The 16055-nt window shown below is 38.9% G+C and overlaps 1 long non-coding RNA gene across 1 annotated transcript; it reads right to left on the reverse strand.

Moving 5' to 3' along the window:
* Positions 1 to 10940: 10940 nt before the first annotated feature.
* On the reverse strand, positions 10941 to 12990 carry LOC147366043 (uncharacterized). The gene is made up of 3 exons (XR_015132260.1): positions 12866 to 12990; positions 12064 to 12328; positions 10941 to 11066 (listed from the first exon to the last, which is right to left on the reverse strand). It is a non-coding gene; the product is annotated as an uncharacterized LOC147366043 (long non-coding RNA).
* Positions 12991 to 16055: the final 3065 nt, after the last annotated feature.

Consider the following 16055-nt stretch of genomic DNA (forward strand, 5'->3'; position numbering starts at 1 on the left):
TTCAACAAAATACCCCTGACTTTAATTTATAAATCAAATGGTGGGAGAAAAGGGAGTGACAGCCCTCTGAGGACTTTTTTTGGGAGGATAGATTGATTACAGAAGGGTTTGTAAGCCCAGAGAGTTTATGGTTAGTCTTACAAAATTCCCAGTTTCTTGCACAGACTTATTTCTAATTACTAAACTGTATTCTCCACAAAGTGTGTACACCTTCCCACCTTTCCTTTCTTTTCCTTTTCTTAACTATCAAAACATTCCCCAAGAAATTTCCTTTATAACCATATACATGCATGTACAGACAACATAGCCATTTCAAACAATATTGAGTTCCATTTGGTGAGGATAATGTGTAAAAATAATGGCTGTGAGTTTCTTGAAGTGAAAGAGTGTGCTCCTAGCACTGTTGATGCTGTGCTGTGTTAATATAAGTGAGAATTATTCTTTGGTAAATATTCAGCCATAAATTCTTCCTGGTAGGTGGGAAAAACCAGCAAGTGGGTTCCAGAACCCAAAGAAATACTGCAGGTTGGACTGTGATGGGCTGCAATAAAGGAAGAAGTAACCCAGTGACAGAGGATTATACAAGGAGACCAATGCATGAAAAGTTTGAGGTCCTGGCCTGACAGCTCATTTCTATCATCTCTGCATTGTTACATCTGGAGTTGTGTGGTTTTCCGTACCAGGACCTCTCATTGCTAGCTAGAATCTGTACTCATATTTTCAGCTTTCCTTAGTATTAACTATGTATTTTCCCTTCTACTCCTAATAATAATTAGTGCCACACTCTAATTCTAAAGTTCTGCCATCATTTTAATAATTTGATCTTTAAGTTTTTGACTTGTCCCATTCTAGTTTCTTGGCTTAGGGGGAGACAGTATAATCAAATAACCAGAGACAACTTCATGTTATTTTAAGCAGCTTTTCCTCAAAAATATGAGATTGGTTTTGCCTTCCTGGAAAGCACTCTTATCTCCTATCTCCTTTTAAGTAAAGGTTTTCTATGTAAAAATTACATAAAGCCAAAGTAGTCTCAAAATATCCATCTCTACTATATTACCAAAGCAGAATGAGAGTAGAAGAAAAGGGTTCCAGATTTTCATGTTCCAGCTATGTGCAGTAAATTATTTTTTTCTGAATTACATTTCCTTAAATCTTTTGTCAATTATCATTGAGAATTGCATCATTTTCTCAGTAAAATAAACCAGAACCTGTAAAAGAGGTTTCACAAAATACAATAGCAAGGATGAAATCCAACTCAATTTTAATAAGTGCTGTGTTAGGTCCTTGGGGTTTTTGATTGATGATAAACCTATGTATAGTACTTGTTAAATGTTTATTGATTTCAGCCTCCTGGTAAAAATCATTGCCTAGTGGAAAAACAATAGCAGAGAAATAAAATGAAAAGCAATACAGTATTTATTTTTTAAAAGATTAATGGGAATGCAATGAAAGTAATAAATTCCTCTTGTAACATAGTTGAGTAGCAGAACTAAGAATGTAGAAAATATTGGGAGAAGAATGTAATATTAACCATTTCTTAATAAAAAGCTTTATAACACATATATCTTCAGCAGCTAAATTTATTTTCCTGTAGCTTTTTGTATATAATTGTCACTCATACAAACCTTTGCATTAATTTGCAATTAATTCCAAGTATTATGGTGATATAGAATTTAACAAGAAAGTATTAACTTCCTCCTCTAAATCTCTCCTGAAATCAACAACTTGCAAATACATTCTTTGTTTCAGATGCACAGACTCCATTGTTTAGCACCAAGATAGCAGCTCCACACACAGTTATTCTCTTACTTGATCAGGGGCAAAATGTCACCTTTGCTGAAAGCAAACCACTGCTTTTCACAGCAATCAAATGATCAAAATTGCACTTTACAGATATAAATTGTTAATGGATTTCTGTAGGAAAAAATATGTCATTGATAGGGTAAGTTGTGTGAGCCAAGAATTGGAGAAACCTGTAGAAATCTAGGACGAACATAATTTTATGATTAATTTAAGAATAATTATTTAAATTGATCACTAAATCCTGTTTCTCAAATGTATTCTTTTTAATAAGTCCTTCAATAATTATTCAACCGCCTTTGGTACTGAATCAAATCACCATAATCTGCACCCGAATGAGTTTTTAGAACACTAAATAGTTATGGATGTGGTCCCCTCTGTGTTCTTCTGTTTCCTTAACCCTTTCCCAGTTGTACTATGGGATGGATGTTAGGCTGCCAGTGCCCCCAGATGTCCCAAGGACAATGGAACCAGAAAAACAAGGTAGCAACTTCCTTTTTTCTTTTTCTCTTTTGCGCCACGTAAGATCGTATTTCTCTGATCAGGGATTGAACTCAGGTCCTCAGCTGCGAAAGCACAGAATCCTAACCCGAATGGAGGAATTCTTAAGGCAGCAACCTCTTATTTTTGATCAACTGTTTCCTTGCTTTTAAATTTGAATCTCCAGGACCAAGTATAAGGCAGAGAAATTGGAAAGAATACTTGATAAATGAGTTCCATTCTGCCCTGACCTCCCTTCATTCCTGCCTGAGAGCTGTGAATGAAAACCATTGCCTGATGGCATAAACCATGAAGAGGTTTCCAGAAGAAGCTCAATGGCACATAGCTTGCTGTCTCTCCTGTTAGCTCTCTCTTTTTAAGGAAACAGGTAATTAATAGACTCTTGTGTGCTTGTGCTCAGTCACTAAGTCACGTGCTACCGTTTGTGACTCCATGGACTGTAGCCTTTGCCAGGCTCCTCTAAGAGGTTTTCCAGGCAAGAGTACTGGAATGGGTTGCCATTTCCTTCTCTAGGGGATCTTCCTGCACCAGGGTTCGAACCCACATCTCCTGCATTAGCAGGTGGATTCTTCACCATTGAGCCACCATGTGTGTGATAAGTTGCCTCAATTGTGTCCACCTCTTTGTGACCCTGTGGACTGTAGCCCACCAGGCTCCTCTGTCCAAGAATAGTGGTATGGGTTGCTGTGCCCTCCTCCAGGGGATCTTCCTGACCCAGGGATCGAAGCCTGTGTTTCTCATGTCTCCTGCATTGGCAGCCAGGTTCTTTATCACTAGCACCACCTGGGAAGCCCCACCACCTGAGCCACCAGGGAAGTCCAATTAATAGACTAGAAGTATTTATACAGAATATCAAATATTTACTGAATGTTATATGTGATCACCTTAAAGAACTATTGGGGAAGTGATTATGCAGCCCATACAATGCATGCTTTAAGAACCAGAAAAAGGAAAAATTTAGAATGGAATGAAATATGATTCATGGGGGAGAGAGGACTTGGGTGGAAGGCAAAGACATATTGCTGTTGCTTTTATCGCTAAGTCACGTGCAACTCTTTTGTGACCCCATGGACTGTAGCCTGCCAGGCTCTTCTGTCCATGGGATTTCCCGGCAAGAATACTGGAGTGGGTTGCCATTTCCTTCTCTAGAGACATATTGGTTATTAGTAAAAATTAAACAAACACAAAACACAAAAACCAAGCAAGGAAGGAACAGGTCTTCAAAAGGATAATCTTTTATTTCTGGAATCCCCTCTAAAGTAAAGAATCACTATAGCCTGGATACATGCAGCAACTGAAAAAGAATTAAGAGCTGATAATAAATGACAGCAATTCCTTTTCCCCTTAACTGGTTCAATCCCATAATGGGCAAAGCAGTGCTCGTTATGAAGGCTCAGTTGTGGATGTAGATATATGAAGAAACTTCCCTTCAGCAGGCAAAATGGCCAGGGGAGAATGATTGTTCTTTATTTTCTTTCTCTGGCTAGTCTTCAGGTGGAATTGTCCAAAACAAAAACCAACAAAAATTAGTCTGAAATATAAATTTCCCTGTGCTGTGCTTAGTCACTCAGTTGTGTCTGACTCTTTGTGATCTCATGATCTGTAGCCCACCAGGCTCCTCTGTCCATGGGGATTCCCCAGGCAAGGATACTGAAGTGGGTTGCCATGCCCTCCTTCAGGGGATCTTCCCAACACAAGAATCAAACCCAGGTCTCCTGCATTGCAGATGGATTCTTTATCATCTGAGCCACCAGAGAAGCCCAAGAATACTGGAGTGGGTAGTGTATCCTTTCTCCAGGGGAACATCCCAACCCAGGAACTGAACTAGGGTTTCCTGCGTTGCAGGTGGATTCTTTACCGTCTGACCTACCAGGGAAGCCCATAAATTTCCCCTCTAGAAACAAATAGGAAAGCAAATTGCTGCTTATGTTAAGACCATGCACTACTGTTTGGGGAAATTTCCCAGATGCCACTTGTGAAATCATGTGTGTCTGTGTGTTTGTGTGTGCGTGCATGAAGTTCATGATGAAGATCTTGCACTTAAACCTCTATTGCCACATCACTCCTTTCACATGCTTTTCCCATGGAGCTTAACCTCTGCATAACTATTCCATTATTTGCTCAGAAAAAACATTATGAAACTGTCATGGACTGAATTATGTCCCCTCCCCCACCACCAGAAATTAATGCATTTAAGCCCTAACTTCTATTGTCATGGTATTCGGAGATAGAATCCTCTGGAGGTAATTAGGTTTTGTTGTTGTTGTTCAGTCTCTCAGTCAAGTCTGATTCTGTGAGCTCATGGACTGCAGCATGCCAGGCTTCCCAGTCCTTTGCTATCTCCCAAAGTTTGCTCAATCTCATGTTGAGTCGGTGATGTCATCCAACCATCTCATCCTCTGTCATTCCCTTCTCCTCTTGCCTTCAATCTTTCTCAGCATCAGGGTCTCTTCTCATCAGGTGGTCAAAGTACTGGAGCTTCAGTTTCAATATCAGTCCTTCCAGTGAATATTCAGGGTTGACTTCCTTTAGGATTAGTTAGTTCAGTCACTCAGTCATGTCTGATTCTTTGCGACCCCACGGACTACAGCACGCCAGGCTTCCCTGTCCATCACCAACTCCTAGAGTTTACTCAAACTCATGTCCATCTCATCGGTGATCCCATCCAACCATCTCATCCTCTGTCGTCCCTTTCTCCTCCCGCCTTCAATCTTTCCCAGCATCAGGGTCTTTTCCCATGAGTCAGTTCTTTATGTCAGGTAGCCAAAGTATTGGAGTTTCAGCTTCAGCATCAGTCTTTCCAATGAATATTCAGGACTGATTTCCTTTAGGATAGACTGGTTGGATCTCCTTGCAATCCAAGGGACTCTCAAAAGTCTTCTCCAACTCCACAGTTCAAAAGCATCAGTTCTTTAGTGCTCAGCTTTCTTTATAGTCCAACTCTCACATTCATACATGACTACTGGAAAAACCATAGCTTTGACTAGACAGACCTTTGTTGTAACCTAATGTCTCTGCTTTTTAATATGCTGTGTAGGTTGGTCATAACTTTTCTTCCAAGGAGCAAGTGTCTTTTAATTTCATGGCTGCAGTCACCATCTGCAGTGATTTTGGAGCCCCCCAAAATAAAGTCTCCCATTGTTTCCATTGTTTCCCCATCTATTTGGCATGAAGTGATGAAACCAGATGCCATGATCTTAGTTTTCTGAATATTGAGTTTTAAGCCAACTTTTTCACTCTCCTCTTTCACTTTCATCAAGAGGCTCTTATCTTTAGTTCTTTTTCGCTTTCCCCCATAAGGGTGGTGTCATCTGCGTATCTGAGGTTATTGATATTTTTCCCTGCAATCTTGATTCCAGCTTGTGTTTCATCCAGCATAGCATTTTGCATGACATACTTTGCATATAAGATAAGTAAGCAGGGTGAGAATATACAGCCTTGACGTACTCCTTTCCTGATTTGGAACGAGTGTGTTGTTCCATGTCCAGTTGTAACTGTTGCTCCTCGAACTGCATACAGATTTCTCAGGAGGCAGTAAGGTGGTCTGGTATTCCCATCTCTTGAAGAATTTTCCTCAGTTTGTTGTGATCCACACAGTCAAAAGCTTTGGCATAGTCAATAAAGCAAAAGTAGATACTTTTCTGGAACTCTCTTGCTTTTTTGATGGTCCAGCAGATGTTGGCAATTTGATCTCTGGTTCCTCTGCCTTTTCTAAATCTAGCTTGAATATCTGGAAGTTCACAGTTCACGTACTATTGAAGGGTGGCTTGGAGAATTTTGAGCATTACTTTATTAGCATGTGAGATGAGTGCAATTGTGAGGTAATTTGAACATTCTTTGGTATTGCTTTTCCTTGGGATTGGAATGAAAACTGACCTTTTCCAGTTCTGTGGCCACTGCTAAGTTTTCCAAATTTGTTGGCATATTGAGTGCAGCACTTTCACAGCATCATCTTTTAGGATTTGAAATAGCTCAACCGGAATTCCTCCACTAGCTCCACTAGCTTTGTTCATAGTGATGCTTCCTAAGCCCCACTTGACTTCGCATTCCAGGATGTCTGGCTCTAGGTGAGTGATCATACCATTGTGGTTATCTGGGTCATGAAGATCTTTTTTGTATAGTTCTTCTGTGCATTCTTGCAACCTTTTCTTAATATCTTCTGTTTCTGTTCGGATTGACTGGTTTGATCTCCTTGCAATCCAAGGAACTTTCAAAAGTCTTCTCCAGCACCACTGTTCAAAAGCATTAATTCTTCAGTACTCAATCTTCTTTATAGTTTAGATGAGGTCATCAGGATGGGACCCTCAAGAAGGGGTTAATGACCTTTAGGAAGAGATGCCAGAGTTTGCTCTCTGTCTTCACCATGTTGGGATATAGCAAGAAGGTGACCATCTGCAAGCCAGGAATGGAATCCTCACCAGGATCCAACCATGATAGCATCCTGATCTCAGACTTCCAGCTTCAGAACTGAGAAAATAAATTTATGCTGTGTAAGCCCCACAGTCTATGGTATTTGTTCATGGCAGGCTCATGAGGACATTTTCTGAATGTCAAGTGGGATATTGACTTTTAGTCTACAGGAACGTATTATGATGAACATAAACTGCAGCTTCTTACCTCTTATGCATCATGATGTCAGGGCTGGAGCTGGGTCTGATCATCAAATGCCAGTGACAAAGAGACCCCAACTGTTACTTACTTGAGAGAGTATTGCTGAGAGAACAGAACTATTCACAAATGACAGAGAAGCCCTTAATGTTACCTCAGGGGTTAAGGCTCTCACATCTTCCTCTGCTGGGCCATGCTTTTAGAGTTTGTACAGATCACCAACTTGCTCTGCAAGTCTTGTGGAAAAATCATCTTGTATCCCTAATTACTGTCACACACACAGAACGAGAGATTTTTTACTTGGTGTGTGTCTAGGTGAACAAGTATAAACTTCAAAAAGCAGAATCTGATTCTGTGGAACCATCTACCACAGCAAAGACCAGAATCTGCAGCACTGATTTCTTTAAAAGTATGATGGAGAGAAACTTCTGGATAATCAGACTGAACGATTAAGTTAATTCCAGGTTTTTTGCTCTCCCCACCCCTCACCCTGACCATGCGGTGTGACTTGAGAGATCTTAGTTCCCCAACCAGGGATCGAACCTGGGCCCCACCAGTGAAAGCACCCAGCCCTAACCATTGGAAGACCAGGGAATTCCCAGTCAACAGTTTAAACTGGGTGTGAGGGTATGTGCAGGAGAGAAACTGCTTGAGTTATTAAACTATTTATTAGCTGGAAACACAAATTATCACTCCTATCTTTTGGGAAAAGTCACATTATCCATTAAATTATTGTGACTATGGTGCATGTATGGGGGGCTTCCCAGGTGGCTCTAGTGATGAAGTATCTGCCTGCAATGCAGGAGATGCAAGAGGCGTGGGTTCGATCCTTGGGTGGGGAAGATCCCCTGGAGAAGAAAATGGCAACCCACTCTATTACTCTTGCCTGGGACACCCCATGGACAGAGGAGGCTAGCGGGCTACATTATAGTCCATAGGGCCGCAAAGAGTTGGACGTGACTGAGGACGCATGTGCAAACAAGCACATAGTGCATATATAGAGAGTCCTGGGTTGTCCGCACGGAAAGTAATGGCTAGAAATTATATTCAGAGATTGTAAAGCCAGCAGTCCTTTCCTAAACACAAGTTCTCTTTATATGAAATTGTAATATACTTAATCTTATTTTTGTATGCATTTTAGTAATCATGAAAAGTTTACTTCCAAAATAGGTGAGTGATTATTTTTGGAGTAATTTAGGGAAGGAGAGAACTGGAAATAGGAAAGAAGAAAACGACAATAGCATTGATGGCAAATTATGAGAACAGGGTTCTAGAAATTTTGAACTAGAGGAACAAGGGTGAAAAAAATACAAATATTGGAATCAGCCTGTTATGTCTGCTAAAAGAAAGGACACTGAGATACCCCTAAAGGGGTGACTCAGAAACCTGCTTCAGTCAAATTCTGGGGGCACCAGTAAAAGTCTTGGGTAATGAAAGGAGTACAGCTTAAACATCTGGGTGAAGAAGCAGACACATGGAAAGCATAAATTTTCATGTGATAATACACAACTTAGGATGTGTATTATCTCCAGAAAAGTTAAACAAGCTTACCAGAATTTCCTTGAGACTGTAAGTGAAGGAGAGTCTAAGAAGTTGCTAGTAAACAGGAAATGGTACATGGAAATTAATGGTATAATGCCCATTATTACTCATTTACAATGTTTCTGCACCCAGCTTCAACCCTGGTCAAATGCATGGTGGAAGGAAGACTGTATATGACAGGTGTTTTTACATCTGTTCAAGTTCACAAACCCACGTCTGCAACCCTTGGACACAAATCTGTTTCAGAATTCAGAGATTTTTTTGAAGTATTAATTTTAGAAAAATTGTATTTATGTATATATACACATATACATGTTTTGCTGAGAAATACTGAAGTGCTTGATTACTCTATTATAAGCTATTTTCCCAAACTCCACCAGAGGCCAGATAGATAGATATAAAAAGAATATAATAATTACATATAACATATATTCTTTATATACATATTATAATTATTTATATATATATATACACATATATATAAAGTTTAGGAAAGCAACTCATAATCAAGTAATCTAGCACTCTGATATTTCTCAAGAATACATAAATATTCACACAAAGTAAAATAAAGATTGTAAATGATCTCCTCAGTTTGGGCCAGGATTTACTGTCAAATGAGTCTGAGTTGGGTCGGGTTTTATTGCCAACAGGGTAATGAATAAGATTTCAGTTTTAAGAGATTTTTAGATTTCAGAGGTAGGGCTGTGGGATTATAAAGTTATATTACTTTTTAAAAAACCTAAGACTTAGTTTTGGTCAAGAACTATGGAGTTGTGCCAAATTACACTTTTTCCATGATAGCTGAGGTCATAGAATCTGGGGTAGACAAAACATAAGATGTAGACGGGTTCCTAGGACATCTCCCAGGGAAGTTGCCTGGGAAGGGTTTTCTCATAGTGACCAGGCATGCACAGAGTTATTGGCACAATCTTGTCTTGTGACTCTAGTCAGTAGGACCTGTTCAAATTTTCCAGCATTTTTATCAAACTTCCTTGTCTTGATGAGGTTGCAGGAACCCAGCCTGCAATTATTTTAGCGTGCACCTATAACAAAGCAACAGGAACATAAAAGCCAGCACCACGGTGAGCCCAGACATACAAAGCAGGAGCGTTTCAGGAAAATAATAAACTGAGCAAAACGGAGAGACAGAAAATAAGAAATGCAGGGAATGTGAGGAAAAGTAGGTAAGAGTCTCCCAGAATAACTTCATGCTGGATCCTAACAGAAAAAAGGCTGAAAACGCAGTATGGGACCAGGCAGGAACCGATAGGCTTGTGCTAAGATGTCTGCATTATTGATTTTCCCTAGTGGCTCAGCGGTAAAGAATCAACCTGCCATGCAGAAGCTGTAGGAGACACGGGTTCAATCCCTGGCTTGAGAAGATCCCCTGGAGGAGGGCATGGCAACCCACTTCAGTATTATTGCCTGGAGAATCCCATAGACAGAGGAGCCTGGGGTCTATAGTCCATGCAGTCACTAAGAGTGGGACACAACTCAAGTGACTTAGCACGCATGCCAAGTGTAGGGAGAATAATATTAATAGCTAATACAGATAGAATAGTCTTTAGGTGCCTGGCATTGTCTGTGTTACGTGAACTGGGTTAATTAATTGTCACAGCAACTTCATGAAGAGGATACTCTTATTACCTACATTTTATGGATGAAGAGACTAAGGCATTTCTAAACATTTTAGAAATGCATGGGGAAACAGCTGTAATTCATATGATTGTTACTTCTATGCCAAGTACAAGGGTCATAATGATAAAAATAATAATAGTTAATGTGTATTAGTGTTGATTTTTTGTGACTCATGGTCTACGGCATTTTTGTGTTAGTTTATTTACTGTTCACAGCAGTACTATGATGTGACTCTTACTACTCACATTTTACATGCATCTATGGATAATTCCCAGGTAGCTCAGAGGGTAAAGAATCTGCCTGCAATGCAGGAGACCTAGATTTGATCCCTGGGTCAGGAAGACTCCTGGAGAAGGGAATGGCAACCCACATCAGTATTCCTGCTTGGAGAATTCCATGGCAGAGGAGCCCAGCAGGCTACAGTCCATGGGTCTCAAAGAGTTGGATACGACTGAGCAACCATCAGTTTCACTTTCATGGATAGCTATTACATATCATAAGAAGAAGATGGAATTTGCAGCATCAATTCTATTCAATTTTCAAAAAAAATTTAATGATGTAACCTGTGAGAAATCTTTATTCCTGTAAGTAATGGGAATGGAAGAAGCTTTATTGTGGCAATATTACCCAATTTTAAAAACTTCTTTCAAGTTTTGTGCTAAAAATAGGGCAACTGACAGCTTGATTAGGTGCTCCTTCAATTTTGTTGAAAGCACAGAATTAGAAACCTCCTAACCGGCAAAGTATTTGTTACTGTCATTAGAGTTCTCTCATTTCTGCGAATCTCCCAGAGGGGCTTCACTCAAAGTTATCAAATGAGTATTCAGTGTGCAGAGCCACAAGCCTTAGCTTTTCACACCAAACCGGCTGGGATTACAATACAGGGGTCTCATAAAGTAGTCATCTCACTTCGGCACAGAGATGGCTATGGCAGCATCTTTAGGCATGGCAAGATTCTTCTCAAGAAGCAATATTTGCTGAGGGTGAAAACACAGACAAATGAGCTCTCAGAGGTCAAAGTTCTTTACCCTGACCACATACACAATCAGTTCATTCCGGAAAGACTTTAGAGGAGCTATAATTAATCATTGACCTTGGCCATAAAACTATTTCAGTAAAGGACTCAGAAAATTGTATACCTTTAAGAAATATGATATTCTGATGGAAATATTAAGTTAAACTGGTTGTAAGATATTGATAAATGGATTTATAGTGTTTTAAATTATGAACTCATTTAAGGTTGGATGATATTGAACAAAAATAAAGACTTTGATTTGAGAATACTTGGTCTCTAGTTTTTTTGAGGGAAGTCATGTAATAGAAAGTTTGATTCTATCTTGAAGCCAATATTGGACTATTTGAATAGGCATGTAATCTGTGTATAAGAGAATGTTTATCTCTGCTTGTAGTGGAACCATGTATCCGAACCATGGAAAAAGTGAGAGTGTTAGTCACTCGGTTGTATCTAACTCTTTGTAGTACACCAGGCTCCTCTGTCCATGGAATGCTCCAGGCAAGAAGACTGGAGTGGGTACCATACCCTTCTCCAGCAGATCTTCCTGACCCAGGGATTGAACCCAAGTCTCCTGCATTGCAGGTGGGTTCTTTACCATTTGAGCTACCAAAAAGTGCTATCAAATCACAAGGGAAAAAGTAGAAAGCAGGGAGGGGCATTGCAGAGGCCTATTTTGTCTCAATGGAAATTGTTAGTGGGAATACCAAGAAACCACTCTTTTTTTTTCATACTCTTCTTAAGCTAGTTCAAATAGATACAGATTATAAATGAGCACAAAAGGCAAAACAATATGATTTTAAAAGGATTTCTACTTGAGTGTGTGCAGCTTGACCAATAATTTATGCTGTTCTCAAAAGACAAGAGATAAAGCAATTATCCTTCAAAAAAAAAAAGACAAGAAAGATGAATAAAAGACAAAAAAATCATTCTGTTATTGTGGGAGAAATAGGAATGCTCACCAAATGTTTCATTTGTCAAATGTTTCATTTGGTTCCTCCTCCATTTCTCAGCCTCTTTATGGTTTGTGAACCTGTGTGACTAGTTTTGGCCAATGAAATGGGAGCCAAAGAGATCTTCAGAGTGAAGGAATAAGCAGCTTATGTATAATTTTCAGCCTCTCTTCTTTTCTAATTGAGGAAGGTATGTGTTCCATATGGAGTGCCTGCAATTTGGTAGGGTCTTGGTCAGCCTGGGTCCTTGAATCGAGCAGAGATACTTGCTGACCTGTGATGGACATGTAGGATGAGCAAAAAATACATCTTTATTGTGTTAAGCAAGCAACCAAGAATTCAAGATTAATTTATTGCCACAGTATAACCCAGTATATCTCAACGCTTGCATTTTTGTAATAGATTTCTCCACAAGATGAGTGTTTAATAATGTTAATAGGTAAATGATTTTCTCTGAAGAATGCCTTTTCTTCACAATGAACATCAGTTTGAGAAATCCAGCATTAGTTTAAAAAACACAGAACTGACATACACATTAGATGAAAGATGAAGTAAATCAGTAGGTTAAAGAACTTTTCTTTGGGAATGATACATATACATGTATGGTTGAGTCCTTTCACTGTTCACCCGAAACTGTCACAACATCGTTAATCAGCTGTACCCCAATACAAAGGAAAAAGTTCAAAAGAAAAAAAACAACTGTTCTTTGAAATCTGATATATAACTATTGTTGGGATCTAAACTGACAGACTTATATATATGTAGAGTTAATGAAGACAAACTGTTTGGATGAATTCAAAACAGTACTTACTGTTGTTTAGCTGCTAAGTCATGTCTCTTTTGCAACCCTATGGACTGTAGCCTGCCAAGCTCCTCTGTCCATGGGATTTCCCAGGCAATCCTGGAGTGGGTTGCCACTTCCTTCTCCAGAGGATCTTACCAACCCAGGGATCAGAACCTATGTCTCCTGCACTGGCAGGTGGATTCTTTACCACTGAGCCACCTGGGAAGCCCAAAGCAGTGCTTCAAGGCTTAACAATTCCAAAATTAGAAAATCATGTACTATTGTTTATTTAGGTTGAGCTTTTAAAGTCAATAAGCAATTAAAACAATACTGATAGGCAGTCAGAGAGCATCGTGTGATGTGAAAAGTTTGGTCTGGGTTTGACTGCTGGCTCTACTGTTTCTAGTTTTCTAAGTGTCATTTCACTTATTCGTAAAATGAGGGTAAATGTTTTTATCTTTCAGAGTCACTGTGAGAAGTAATTATGGTAATCTGATGTATATTAACTATTTAGTCTGGATTCCGGCCCTAAGAAATCGCTCATAACTGTGATTATAATGATGATGGTTTCATCAACCAAGATCTGAGATTCTACAGTTTAATTCACAAATTCATACCTTGAGTAACTTGGCCCTCATTATAAGGGCCTCATTATAAGAACCTGCCCTCATTATAAGATCTGATTTGTTGTTTACACTCTGCTTGTGCTGTAATCCAAGATTTTGTGTGTCTGTGTGTGCGTGTGTGTATGATTTCTTTTTGTCCTTTTAAAGAAGATTAAGGAGATTAAACAATTTGTAGAGAATAAGGAATCAATAGCATCTTCCAAATTCTTTCAGATATCTTATTAACTGTGGCTTTTTTGACTCCTGTGATCTTGATCAAACTCCTTTCTGGGACGGAGCCCAATTTGCTGAGAGCAGCCGCGTAACCGTGATCAGCAGTCCATCGATAGCAGGTGAGGAGGACAGTCTCGCCTTTGAAGAAGCAGTGCTGATTTTTAGAAGTCATTGGATAGCAAGAATCTACCCACAAAATCAGGAAGATTCCTGGTCTCTTTACCCTCTCCACAGCCTTAATTTTTACCATCCAATCCCAAGGGTAAATGGCTTCTTGGTAAACTATGAAAAGGAATTTTTAAAAAGTAAAAATAATAATTTAGCCCAAATATTCATTTTGAGAGAAAGCAGGGAGGAAATAAACAGGATATCTTTTGTAACGATATCCAGGGTAGAAATATAGCCAAAGCTTTTCCCAAATTTATCTTACTTGCTACCTTTCAGCACACACAGATTCTGTGTTTAAATACATTTAGAGAGAATTTTTCCTTTTAGATGAATATATTTCTGTCTTAAAGACTGGCTCACTGGAAAGCCCAAAATAAGTTTCTACAGGAAGTTGCCACCAATCCTTAATGGGTTATTTGGAATAAATAAAAGAAGAATGTAAAGAAGAAGGTATATGTCCAAAATTCAGATTGAACCTCTATTCAGGAAATATATTATATTTACTTAAGGATGAAAGATGTCAGTGTGGCTAAATCACTTCTACTTCTGATGGATTTTTTTTTACCTTGAAATCTGAAGAGATAAAAACTCTAAATTTTTCTGACTTGTTTCCCATTTAAATTATATTCTCTCTAAATTTTACTTCATAATTTGTCTCCTTTTTGCTGCCAGAAGATTATTATAATTTATAATTACATTTTAATTACATATTTATTTGACTTTATTTAGTATTTATCTCTCCTATTCAAAATACACATTGTGAAAGCAAAGCTCAATTATATATATATATATATAATTTATTTCTTCTTCTTCTTTTACTTTTTGATCATGCCATGAGGCATGCTGGATCTTAGTTCCCTAACCAGGGATTGAACTCGAGCCCCCTGCAGTGGAAGTGCGGAGCCTTAATCACTAGATCATCACAGAAGTCCCAGAGATCACTTACATTTTGTTCACACATAAATTTTTATTTATAATCACCAGCACCTGGGTGGATAGTGTCTGGTACTTGGGAGTCATTTAATGATCATGACTGAATAGAGAATTTAGAGAATTAAATCTTATACTGTTATATCTTAATATATGTTATACAATTTAGTTGTTTTAGAATATATATATATATATATATATAAATTGCTTGGAAAGTCAGTATATTAGAATCTTTACCTTTAATTTACCAATTGGTCATGTTATCCTAAAGAAATCTTAGCTGTTGAGAGTCCTCGAGGGAGTTTAATAGCTTAAACAATTTCACATCTGTCAGCTCCATAATGTAGCCTAGAACGCAGATACTATTAATGGGTGATATTGGTCATAGGAAATCAATGTGAGGCAGGATCTGACTCAAGTTGGACTCAAGCTCAGCCCATTCCCTGGCCATATTTGATTGGTATATTAATTTCCTATGGCTGCTATAAGGTAGTATCACAAACATATTGGCTTAAAATCAACCACATTTATTATTATACAGTTCTGGAGATCAGAAATCCAAAATTGTTCCACTGGGATAAAATTGGTGCCAGCAAACCTGCATGCCTTCTGGAAGTTTAGGGGGAAAATGCATTTCCTTTCCTTTTCTGGCCTCCAGAGGCTGTCTACATTTCTTAACTTGTGGCCCCTTCCTCCATCTTCAAAGCCAGCAGTATAGCATCTTCTCTCCTCTATGACCTCTGCTTCTGCCTTTACATCTCTCTCTCTTTGTTTCTTTCTGATTCTCTTGCTTCCTCATTATAAGGACCCTTGTGATTATATTGGGCTCACACAGATAATCCAAGACAATCTTTCTTTCCAGATCCTTAACTTAGTCTCAACTGCAAGATCCCTGTAAGGCAGGTTCTTGGGATCAGGATGTGGGCATCTATTGAGAGGGTCATTATGTAACATGTCACAGTTGATCCAGGATAAGAATATGATCAAAGTCAGGCCAGCATCCTTCTGGACTTTTTTTGCCTTCGAACTTGAGAAAAATCACTTATGGTAATGGAAGCTCTGACATATGAGGTTTAGGATCCATCAGCAATCATATTCTGTGAGGTACAGAAGAGACTGGCATAAAGGAAAAAGAATGGAGTCCCAGACACAGACAACAAAATGTATGAATACCAAGGGCGGGGGTCAGGGGGAAAGAGAAGAGGGGTGGACTGGGAGACTGGCATTGACATATATACACTATTTATGTGTGCATGCATGCTAAGTTGCTTTAGTTGTGT

This window comes from Bos grunniens, chromosome 9 (genome assembly GCF_055505025.1).
Source record: "Bos grunniens cultivar Pamir isolate PY7600 chromosome 9, Bosgru_T2T1.0, whole genome shotgun sequence".
NCBI lineage: Eukaryota > Metazoa > Chordata > Mammalia > Artiodactyla > Bovidae > Bos > Bos grunniens.